Below are 11,729 nucleotides of genomic sequence, written 5' to 3'. Positions count from 1 at the left end.
AGCTGATGTAAACATAGTTCTTACTCTCAGTTGTTCTCTGTCTTTAGCACAGCTTCCTTCTTCACACTGGTTCTCTCTGGAGAGGTATGCTGACAATCACATAGTGCCATGTTACTGCAGTGGGAGCATGATGTGCCCCATGCTTACAGGAACCCCAAGTCTCACAGGGCTGTGCACCACATCTGTTGTAGAAGGTGAAAGGGTCATTATTATATTGATTTTTAGAGCTTGAAATGTGTGAATCAGGGTGCTCAGAATTATTTATTTGTACAACTAAGGGTTATAATTTTAAAATTCATTTTATTTAAAGTTTTTAACCTCAATCAGGAATTAAAGATTTAAATAAGAAAGTCTGCAGCCTGCTCCATGACAAAGAAGACCTCCACATGGTTTGTAATGTGATGAATCTGGGATCCTAAAATCATTATGGATTAGCATAGGTCTCCTAAATTAGAAAAGGGAGGTAATGGAATACCTTCTCTGGAGGTAGCAGATGTGAAGTGTAGCAAAGATTGATAGAGGCCCAAGCCACATCAGAGGGGGAGGTTTGGGAGATTTTATTTACAAAGTTGTTACCTGGTACTTAGCCAAGTACCAACTTTGATTTCTGAAAGGTTCATAACTTACCAAGTAAGATGAATTGGCCTGAAGATGGCAAAAGTTGACCCTTGCCAATTGCAAATATTTGTTCTGTAGTGCAGAGGCAGTAAAACTTTCCAAAGATATGGCCTGTACCATTTTACACTGAAAAATGAGTATTTTGCCCTCAGTAGCATCTGAACTAATTTAGGTGAGTATATAGGTGATTATAAAGTAATGCTCACATTAAAAGCTTTATGGCTTTAGCAACATGCTTTAACAAACCTTTATGGTGCTGGCTACAACTTCCACAGTAATCTTCCCATTTATGTGAAAAACAAATGCTCTTGTTTGGTTATAGCTGTAATTTCTCTTTAACATAGCTCCTGAAGGGTTACAGGAATTTGATTTTTTTCAGTGGTTTTGGAGCAAGGGGCTCGATTGAAAAAAAACAGGTTGAAAACTCCATAAAATTCTGACTTTTCCTCACTCTGAGGTTTCTTTGTACCTGAAAGAAGGAAAAGGTTGCCCTCTTTATTAAATTTATTCTAGGAAAATTGAAGAATACAAATAACAAACAAACCACAATTAATCATTTGGCTAACCAGAGACAAGATAATAAATTTGGGACCCTATTCACTCTTTTGTTAGAAATATGTTTGTGAAAATTATTAATAACTGAGGAAGGAACGTGTTACTTAAAAATGACCTCCTTGCAAATAGAGACACTTAAGTAATTAATAGCAATGCCTGGTTTAACCAGCTGTAGTTTTATTGGTCTTGGGTAACATATATTTCTACACCTCACTCATGGGCAAATTATACAGGGAAAATCATATATGTACAAATTTGGAATAAATAGTTTTAAAAGAAAAGGGGGGGGGAGGGGAGGGAGAATACAATTCCTTAAGAGAAAATGTCAATATGTGATTTCACAAATAGCAAAAAATGTCATTTTTCACTAAACTGTTTAACCCTATTTTTGTTTTTCTCCTTCAGCTGATTATTCTCCTTCCTTTATCTTCCTGGTTTCTCCTGTTTAAAAGAATAAACTGAAGAAAGGAAAAGCAAAAGGGAGGAGGAAGAAGGCAAAGACAAAAATATACAATGTTTGAAATGCTTGTTCAATTTGCCTCTGTGTCTAGTGTCATTCCAGGAACTACTGGCTGAGTATGTAAATGACTGAGAGGGAGCAGGAAAGGTAAGAGGACATTTTACCATTCTCCCCAGGGTGTTATTCCCCCAGCCTTCTCCCACAGAGAGGTGGTTCACCTCAAGAAACATACCTGGCCATACTCAGGCCGTGGTTCCACAGCCACCTGTCTCCAGAGTCAGGTCTGTTCCCAAAAAGGGCTGCTGCTTTTGTCCCTACCATTTTTCCAATGCCACTGTTTTTGCAAGGCTGGTTGCTAGCCAGAGAGTTTACCTGATCCATCTCTCTGTGCAGCTGCAACAACACATACTGCAAGAGAGGGGAAAGAGGCAGAATCAACCTTTTTACTAGCAATCCAGTTGTTTTCTGGATTAAAGTGCCTCTTTGCCCACAGTCTCAGTGCAAGCCAAGACTGCAGAATCAGTCCTTTGATGTTTTATAACTAGAAATTTATTTCCTAACAGAAGTTTATCTTTTCTTCTAACAAACTTGTCAATTACTTAAATATTGTCATGTCTTTTCTACAGCTGTGAATACTGAAGCAGTTTGAGAGATGCCTCAAGCTAAACTGAAAGGCAGTGGCAAAGAAAAAGTAATAATTCAAAGGTTCCTGTTTTTCAGATGCCTCCTAATTCACTAGATTACGTTACCTTCAAGAGTTCTCCAGTTTGTCTCATCATTAGGAATGATACTGTAGATTTTTTCAAACGTGATCTAAATAAAACCAATACGCTACCATACAGCTTTAAAGATGCACTTCACAAGGAGCTTTTTAAGACTATTTAAGGTTATAATTTTTTCATTAAAAATCATATTTAGAGAATTATGTTCAAGCAAATTTCTGTCAAAAAAAGTGTAAATGTGAAATTTTTGGCATTGCAGCTTTCATTTTCATGTGGGTGTATATAATAAGAAGCACTCATTTTTCTATTTAAAATAGATTGCTAAACAAAATATATGATAATTATGCTAATTAAGATGAAGCCTTTTGTCTGTGCTTACCCACTTTTGGTGTTTGTTTTTTTCACATCATTTTTTCTCCTCCTCATTGACATTCAAGACTAAAGCAAATATTCTTTACCTAAATTTGTGACAAAGTGTGGGCAATAATCTAACCTTTTTGAAAGGATAATGATAGTCTTATTCACCAAACAAATTGTCCCTAAAGATTGCAAAGACAATCACCAGGGCTGAAATCAATTCTCCTAACCTACGCCATCAAAGGCACCTTAATTTTTCAGAAAGCAAAGGATTGTATTTGGTTATTGACATCTACAACTTTATTAACAAGACTGAACTTTTAAAGTTCTCTTTCATGTAACATTTCAAGACTTTTTTCCAATCTTTTTATATACAGATTAGCATATGGGGAGCTATAAGGAGCATTCTGTGCTGATTTATTACTCTTCTGAAGTCACGTAGAAATAATCTGAATCATTTCTACTGTGTAATTGGCAACATCACTCTGTATAACCTCATCTCTCTGTCTTCTTCCATAATGCCAGTGTCAGAGGCACTATCTGCAAAAATATAAGATTTGTGTGTGTTCTCATAGAGTAGTCCTTATTTTCTGCTGCTTCTTTGGTTTAACAGCTAAAATTTGTGGAAGAAATCAGTTTAGATTCATTGTTTCCCAACAATTCTCACCCCTCCCCCCCCCAAAAAAATTGAAAAATCATTAAAATGAAATTTAAAAATCTAGTTAATTTTGAAATAAAGTATTTCATTTCTAGTTGGGGGGGGGGGGGGGTCAAGGTGGTATAAAGGAATTAACTTGGAGACTACGTTTTGGTAATTATGCCAACCTAAGCAAGAACCTTCAGTTGCTGTTCCACTGCCTTGCTTGTGTGCCTGCACAGTGAACTGGATCAGGGAACCAATCTGGCTGGAAAATAACCATTTAAATCAATACTCCACATCATGCTCTCTGCCTGAGAATAGAGGTGATTCAGAGTTTTCCAACTTTCAGAAGGGTGTCCTAGCCTACAAGGTTATACAGTCATGTTCATTTCATCTGATAGAAAAGAACTAATTGTGCAGTGTAAAATGGAACCGGAACAACTAAAAGAGTCCCAAAATATCTGTGTGCACCTATTAGATGTTAAATCTGCATTGGCCAAGTTATCTGAGCCACCTAGAGAAGCAAGAGAGGAAGCAACTATAGATGTGAAAATACTTTATTGGAAAATAATATGAAATTTCATATTATTCATTATCTTTGTGTGGGTTAAGAGCAGCTTATGCCTTTATACATACCCAACATAGAACCTTGGTTACAATGGATTAAGGCTCTATAAATACTACAGTGGTCTGTGAATCAATCATGTTGATAGGCTTTTCAACCTCCCTCTGAAAATGAATTCTGTTTCTGCAACCTTGTGATGTAGGTGTGATAAAGCTTTTGACCTTTTGTGCTTTTTAGTATAAGGATTCCTACACCTTCCCTTCCATTTTCCAGCGCAATGAAGAATTTTTTTCTGAAAATCACATAAATACATGATAAATGTTAATAGTCTGTATGATGTTTTACCTAAACAACTTAACCCAAATAAATTTTTCCCAGATATTTAATTCACACATTTCAGATGCTAAAAATATCCCATCAACCCTGAAAGCGAAGCTGTCAAGCTAGATATATAAGAACTGCTGATTAAAAAAATGTTCTGAGTTTATTTGAAAAGCAACATTGACATCCATTGTGAGTCAGTTTCAGCTTTTTTTTTTAAGAATGAGGAGTCAGGTGATAAAAAAGGAAGAAGATTTTATTTAAAATAAAAATGAGTGAATGAATGAATGAATGTTACATACACTATAAGTCACAAAAACTGTTGTGTTACAGTCACAGTCTCATTTCACTGTCATGTCCACATGAATCTCAAGCCGTTAGAGTCACTTCAGCTTTCAGTGCTTTAATAGAAAGCAATTTTTTTGTTCCATAATGAGACTCATTTCTCGTTTCCTTTTTGAGGGGTTAACTCCTGTACTGTGGGAGAAGCATTTATCTGCCAAGTACAAACAACAACAAAAAGGAGTTGGGTCCACAGCTTGCAGCTTCTGGCTCTAAGTCCCACTGCAGTTTGAATAATGTGCAAAGAACGTGGCAACCTCTCCTTGCATCACAAGTTCAGAAGGAACATGGTGCTGTACCAGGAGGGAGGTTAGTAGAAACGCTTATTGTATAAAAGCTTAGAGCTGTCTTCCTTGAGACTGGCGGCTGAAGAGTAGACACTCCAGCTAACCATGTTTGCTCTGATGCCACAGAGAAGGTGGAATTGGATGTGGAATGAAAATAACTATACCTGCTAAACAAGGAGAAAGATGAAGCAAACTTTTAAGCCAGGATGCTTACAATTTAGCCATTAGTGGTTGTTGTGCTTTTTAATATAAATTTTATGGTGTCACCTAGTTCTGGAACAGCAAAATATTTTATCTCACTGAGTCAACAATGAAAGTTGCTTTTTTTTCTTTCCTCTTTGAAGCACCACGAGTACCTTACATTTTAAAATAGGGGTTACATATGAAAATACCACGCATGGTTTGGGGAACTTTAATATTTTCTTTAAAATGTTGGTTTGAAAAATATCTTTAGCAATGTACTGCTAAAACGAGGGAAATAAAAGGTGGAGATGATCTTCACTGAGGAGTGTTTTCCACTGGGGACTCCACTGGCATTCAGTTGTCTCATTTAATTATCACTTTCCTGATTCAACCATTATTCATGAGCTTCCTTGTGTTCTTAAAAAGCTCTGAGCAGTGCTTGCCAATGTTATGGCATATTATGAAGCACAGTTATGCAGCAAGAGGGAGGGGGTGATAATGCATTGGTCTATACTGCTGGCATGTTTTCTGTTTGAACTCCTCAGCTGCCAGCAGAATGCAGAGCTCTTTATTCAAAATCTACTGCTGTTTTTTAAGCATTGTGCTAGTATTACGATCCTTTGCATTGCTTCAGTAAAATACAGCAATACAGAAGCAGTATGAATCATTTGCATGAAGTTTACACTAGTTTCCGTTTGACTGCATTTCTCTTTTGTAACAGTGGTGAAAGAAATGCATGGAGAGAAAAGTTCGTAACAGATGCAGGCAGAATACACCCGGGTAGGTTTGAGATGAATTTTAATTGGCGTCAGTTTTATCCATACGTGAAGCTGGAGTATACTCATTTCCTTTCTTCGTGCCCTCTCTGCCTAATTTAAATGTTTTGATTTTTAGCTGAATTATACACTGCTAATTTACTAGGTTTGGATTTTTACTAAAAATACTTATGTCCAAGGTAGTCAGGATAAAGATAAGGACAGAAGGCCTAAATTAAAAATAGCTGTTCTCCTAAATGTGCCTCCAATCATGTCACAGCTAATTTAAGTGGGGTGGAGCAACAGAAATTGTATAACTTCTGTTTTAAACCACTGAATTTAGTTTATAATAGCAATAATCCTAAGGAAATCAGCCATTAATGAAGTTAACAGCCAGTTTGCTAGAGTGTTATCTGCCCTTGGCTTCACCCTAGGCCATTAAGTCAAAAACCATAACTTTTTAATAAAGATGATATTTATTTTTTTAAATACTTAAATACTGAATTGGCACTTTATAAGCACATATATAAACTTCAGTATTCCATTCAGGTGGAATATCTATTTACTGAGAGTATAGAAGCACTGCTAACAGTTTTTATTTTCAGATGTGGAAAACAAAAACAGGAAAAAAGCTCAGCACATTTCTTAGCTGTCTTACATCAAATATATATGAGAGTAAAAGTTGATTCTCCCAAATATATGCTAGAGTGAAAGGAAATATGGACCAACACTTTCTACACAGTCTGGTCAAAACACTTATTATTCCAAATTCCTCTTTGAAGCATGCAGATTCTTTTGGTTTAAATGAAACTATGAGGCAGTTTGAAACAAGATGCAGTTCCAATAAATTCAGCAGAGTTGCCTTTACCTCAGTGGCAAACAAAGTTTGAATTTGGCAGCGAGTTATACACTAACTGAATATTTACAAAATTCTGTAGTCTTCACTTACTTAGTCAACCCTTTCATTAATTTCAGTGGGAACAGTAATATTACATGAGTAGGAGGTTTCTTGAATAAGCATTATTTTCATATCCAAATACATTAACACTAGTATGAGCTATGAATGAATAAAACAGGCCAGCGCCTATTCAGAATTACATCAGTGTAACTAAGAACAGAACTTGGCTCCGTGTGCTTGGCTGGGGCTGTAGTTGCTAAGACTAGTCTATGAATTGAAAAAGCTGCTGCAACCAGTATGTGCCAACTGAGCAAGTGCTGGAGGTGTTGCACTTCCTTTGCTCCACAGACTCATGGACAAAACTACTTGCACAAAACCTATATCCCTCCAACTAAGGACCATCAGGACTGATTTCCATGCTGTGTGGTCTATAACCTGTGCTGTAGATCAGGATATTCAGCAAGTCACACTAAGAAGGCAAGACACCACTGAAAGGGGTAAGTTTTAAAGACAAAGCCTAAATAAGTTGACACGGCGTGGGTTTAGTTTGGAGACAGTAGCTTAGGCTTTTAGCATGATAAGTAAAAGCTGTTAGGACAGCTTTAGAAAAAGACACAGTAAATTATTCTCTGCTGGCAATTTTCAAATTACTGTTGCATGTTTTGCCTAAAAATTATGCCTTAATTCAAACAAGTCCCTGTGGAAACCCTATTGATTTCATTGGATGTAAGTGTAACAATCCTTTCTTGCTTTATACTTCATAAATATGTTTTTCTGCAGATTTTTTTTCATCACATCTACTGAATGCTGCTTCCATTCTTTTGTTCCTAATTTTTGAAGTGAAAAATTCTGATTCCTTGCACTTTATTTTTGCTAGCTGTCAATTAGTCAAATGTGGCTGATCCAATAAAATCTTTTTCATTAGTATTGTTTTGATTAAGAGCTTTTGTTAATGTTTAAGGCAATATCATGTGGCTTTAGGATCTATTTTATATTCAAAAGTTGATCTTTAGGATCAGTTTTTCTATTTCTTACTTTTTTTATTTTAAAACTAAAAATAGCAAATTCAAAATTACTTGATATGATAAAACAGTTTTTGTTTTCAGTATTCATTCTCTTTTTTTTTTTTAATGTAGAATGTGCAGTTCAATATAACCAGTACATGGCCTTGTTTAAATTCAGGTTTGATATGTAGAAGAAGTCTTATCAAGTACACCAATCCCTCACTTTTTCTGTTCACTGTTTTTCCTTTGATCACACTTACAAGGTAATATAATGTATGGGTGGTAAAGAAGAATCATACCCAAGCAACAATTTCACAAGTTGCAAGTACAAAGGTAAATAGAGGTCTTATTTCTAGATTTTACACAACAATTTTTCTGCTAGGCATTGCATTTTCTTTCACTGTTCAGCTTAGGTCTTGTACACCTTTTCTTCTAAGCCACTACATTTTAATCATTATTTCTCAGTTTCACCAACAAATATTTATTTGACTGGGACCTTAATTTAAAGTGTCATAGAAAGAAAATCTGGGGTGACAATTGCATAAACCCTCAGACCTCACTATGGTAACAAAAATTATACTTTTCTCTCATATTGATAATTCACAGTTTTTCTCTGCCAAGTACCAGTACAGGTTTACTACCCACTTCACTTAACTGACTGCTTTGCTAGTGCCTATATAGCTTGACCATATCACACTGATAGTTTTCATTTCATCTTATCAAATAACTACTGCTATTTGCAGATATTTCTCGGTTACATCACAATCTGTATCTGCAAACACTGCATACTAACTAAAAATGATATTTCTACAGCATGTATACAGAAAACTGCACCTCCTTAAATACACAATGTCATAGTATCTACTATGTATTTAGAAAACTGTATTTTTCAGGTCATATAGAATGAGGTATCTGGTGGAAATATGTAACAAAACCAATATATTTTGACTGTACAGAATTGGGGACAGTGGGGGGGGAAGTGGTGTTAATATAGCTACAGACACAGAAAAATCGAAAATGCACAATTAAGAAAATGCAGTTTTCACTGGAAACAATTTTTTTAAGGTCTTCATTGCTATAGAAATTAATTTCAAGTACCAGACTAGTCCCTAAGAAGTCTTCATCTCCTACATGTTTACCCTTATCATAGGAAATCCTGTTGTGCCAGAAGAACACATATGTCATTCTAGAGCTTTAGGCAGTCTCCTAGGTATCTGGGACCCAACTATAAAGGTATGCAAAGAGTCCTTGAACCTGATTAAAAATTCTATAGGAAACCAGTGGAAGGTCCCCTATGTTTGTGGTAGCTGTGCAGCTAAGAAAATCTCACAGCTTTCTGAGCTAGTTGGAGTTCCCTAATCATCAGCAGCTTTACATCCAGCTCTGTTTCAGGGCTGTAGTCTAGTCACAGGAAGTCATTCTTCTGGCAAAACTGGATGGAGTTTCCTAGACAAAAGTACATGATTGAAAGCTTTTTTAACTGATACTTCTCGGTCCCAGTTTAGCATCAGCAAGAACGCAGGAGTACCCATATGCTGCACACAAGCCAATGTTCACTTGAAGAATGCTGTGGCAGGACTGCCCATAAGTAATCATTTTCTTTTGCTATCTCCAGTTAGGACTCAGCTTTGGCTGGTTTTGACCAGCTCATTCCTTCCTAGACAGGTTGGCGGCCATAACGCGGGGTAGGACAGGTAGAGCTGAGCATCTGCTGCCAGCACTTACGTCCTCCTCTGCTGGTTTACAGAAATTCTGGATAGAGCTGGAGGTAAGCAAAATTGATCCTCGTGCAGTGTGAGTTTATAAGTTAGGCATCAACTGACATAGGTGCAGTTTTGCAGGCGAGACAAAGGTATGATCAATAGTTGTAAAATGCTGCAGAAAGACCTGGCAGAAAGAGAAGAGATTTAGTGGACCAAGAGTGCAATGTCCATGGACAAAACAATATTTATTAATGTTGACTTCAGATCTTGAAGTCAACTAAATAGTTGACTTCTAAATAGTTTAAAACTAAATAGTTTAAGATTGAAACTGAAGCCTGGCTCTTGGCTTCCTCCTGCACAGGTGTATTTGAGAATGAAAGGTTTGATTCAGCATAGAAGCTGTTCCAAATGTGTCACATGCAATGTGGCTGGCCAGGGGGATGTGCACAATGGAGTGGTTTGTTTGGTTAGTTCTGGTTCAATTACTGTATATTTGACAAAGGAAAAAGTGGCTTCTTTAAATGACATGTCTGTTTCAATGGCATAGTTCACAAGACAAAGAAAGCAGGGAAAAATCTTTTTCATTTTGGTCTTTTTATTTTTGGAATTAAAAAAAAAAAGGAGAGTAAACCTATTATGGCTTCTACAGCTTGCAAGGAACAACTTGACACAATTGTCATTTGAATAATGTTTTCATTATCCCTTTGACTCCTTAAAATGATTTGATTTTTTTTCTGTAATTTTGAAGTGCTTGACATTGTTTTCTTTTATTTCTTGATAATTGACTCTTTTTTTTTTTATTTTCTTCCCAATCAAAAAGAAACATTGAGTATGGCAGTCCAAAAATGTCTACAATGTATAATAATTACCTGATCTATCTTAATAATATCCTACCAAAGTTTTCTAACATAATACTTTTTTTTTCTCCTAAAGGCAAAGATTTTTTAAATTATTTTGACATGTACAAAGTCATACAGGCATAGCACTTGCACCTTCTAGCAAGCCTTTAGGAGTATAGAAATTATCATACACGATCATATAATGGTCTAAGGCAATATTTATTGTCCAACAATGATAAGCACTGTACTCTTTACATGCAAATAAATCAAAATCTCAACAGCTTATAGACTTCTTCAAGAGCTGAGAAACAATTTTAAGATCTTTTCCAAAACTTAACACTTATCAGCCTTCAAAAAAAATCACTACTTCTATGGATTCCAAGCTTTTTGAGTCTGGTCAGAGTACTGTCACTGCTCAGGGTAGAAGGTACCTGTACAACATTTGCAAGTTCTTCTAAAATGCAAAAGGTTTACAAGAAACATTATGTTGCCTTCCACCCCCTCAGTATTCCCTCTCTCTGGTCTCATCACAGTAGTTATGGGGTGCTGGGAAGAGTTATGGAAAAACATGTTATACAAAACATGATGTAATACAGTACCAAGAAGGGCTTCAAGAGATTATATAGTGCTTGTAAGGCTCTTCCTTAATTTTATTTATTTTTTGTATCCCTGTGTCTATCAGTACTTACCTTTCTGCTTACTCTCTACCCTGTTGTTCTTGTAAATAAGCAATTTTAACACAAAACCTTAAGTATTATCATAATATAGAGTAATATGATTCTCTGTCCCACTGAAGTTAATTCTTTAACTTTGTAAACACTGCTAAAATGGCAGTGTTTACAAATCAGCGAAGTTTTGGAAAGATAACAGGAGAATGAACATTATATTAATTTTATTTTGTTGTGGTAACAAGACAGTTATCTTTGTACTTTTCTGTTTCCATATAGATCTCTCATCTCAGGTTATAATCACTAATTCATTAATACAGGATTTTTAGCCTATCTTTTATTTCTTAATTTTACTATATTGAAAATGGAGTCCTGTTAGTCTGTCCCCCCACTGTTCTTTCATGAACATTTTCCAAATGTTTCTGTTTCTATATTTTGTCTGTTAATTGAAATTACTATTGTGTTTTCATACTCCTTAATCACTGGACTCAATACCTCTTTGGACAGTCATCCCTTGCCCACCTGCCAAGAAAGTGAATGTGTTTTGACACATAAGCTATCTCCCTGCAATGCAGTGGCAACCCACCATGGGCCTGGGGGACCCCGATCTTGTTCTTTGTGACTGGCATTAAAAGCAAAGAGAGAGACGCTTGCATTTTTTTGCTGTGTGCTATTAGCAGCAGCAGTCTTGAGGTTGTTCATTTCATTTGAGAGTCTTGCAATAATTGTAGGTGTTTGGAGACTTACTTTTCATTTGTGCATGTCCCATATATAATTAGTGAAGTGGCCTTCCTTTAGAAATACCTCATTTC

This window comes from Ciconia boyciana, chromosome 4, assembly GCF_034638445.1.
Source record: "Ciconia boyciana chromosome 4, ASM3463844v1, whole genome shotgun sequence".
NCBI lineage: Eukaryota > Metazoa > Chordata > Aves > Ciconiiformes > Ciconiidae > Ciconia > Ciconia boyciana.
The sequence above is the reverse complement of the archived record's forward strand: the minus strand, read 5'-3'. Positions refer to the sequence as shown.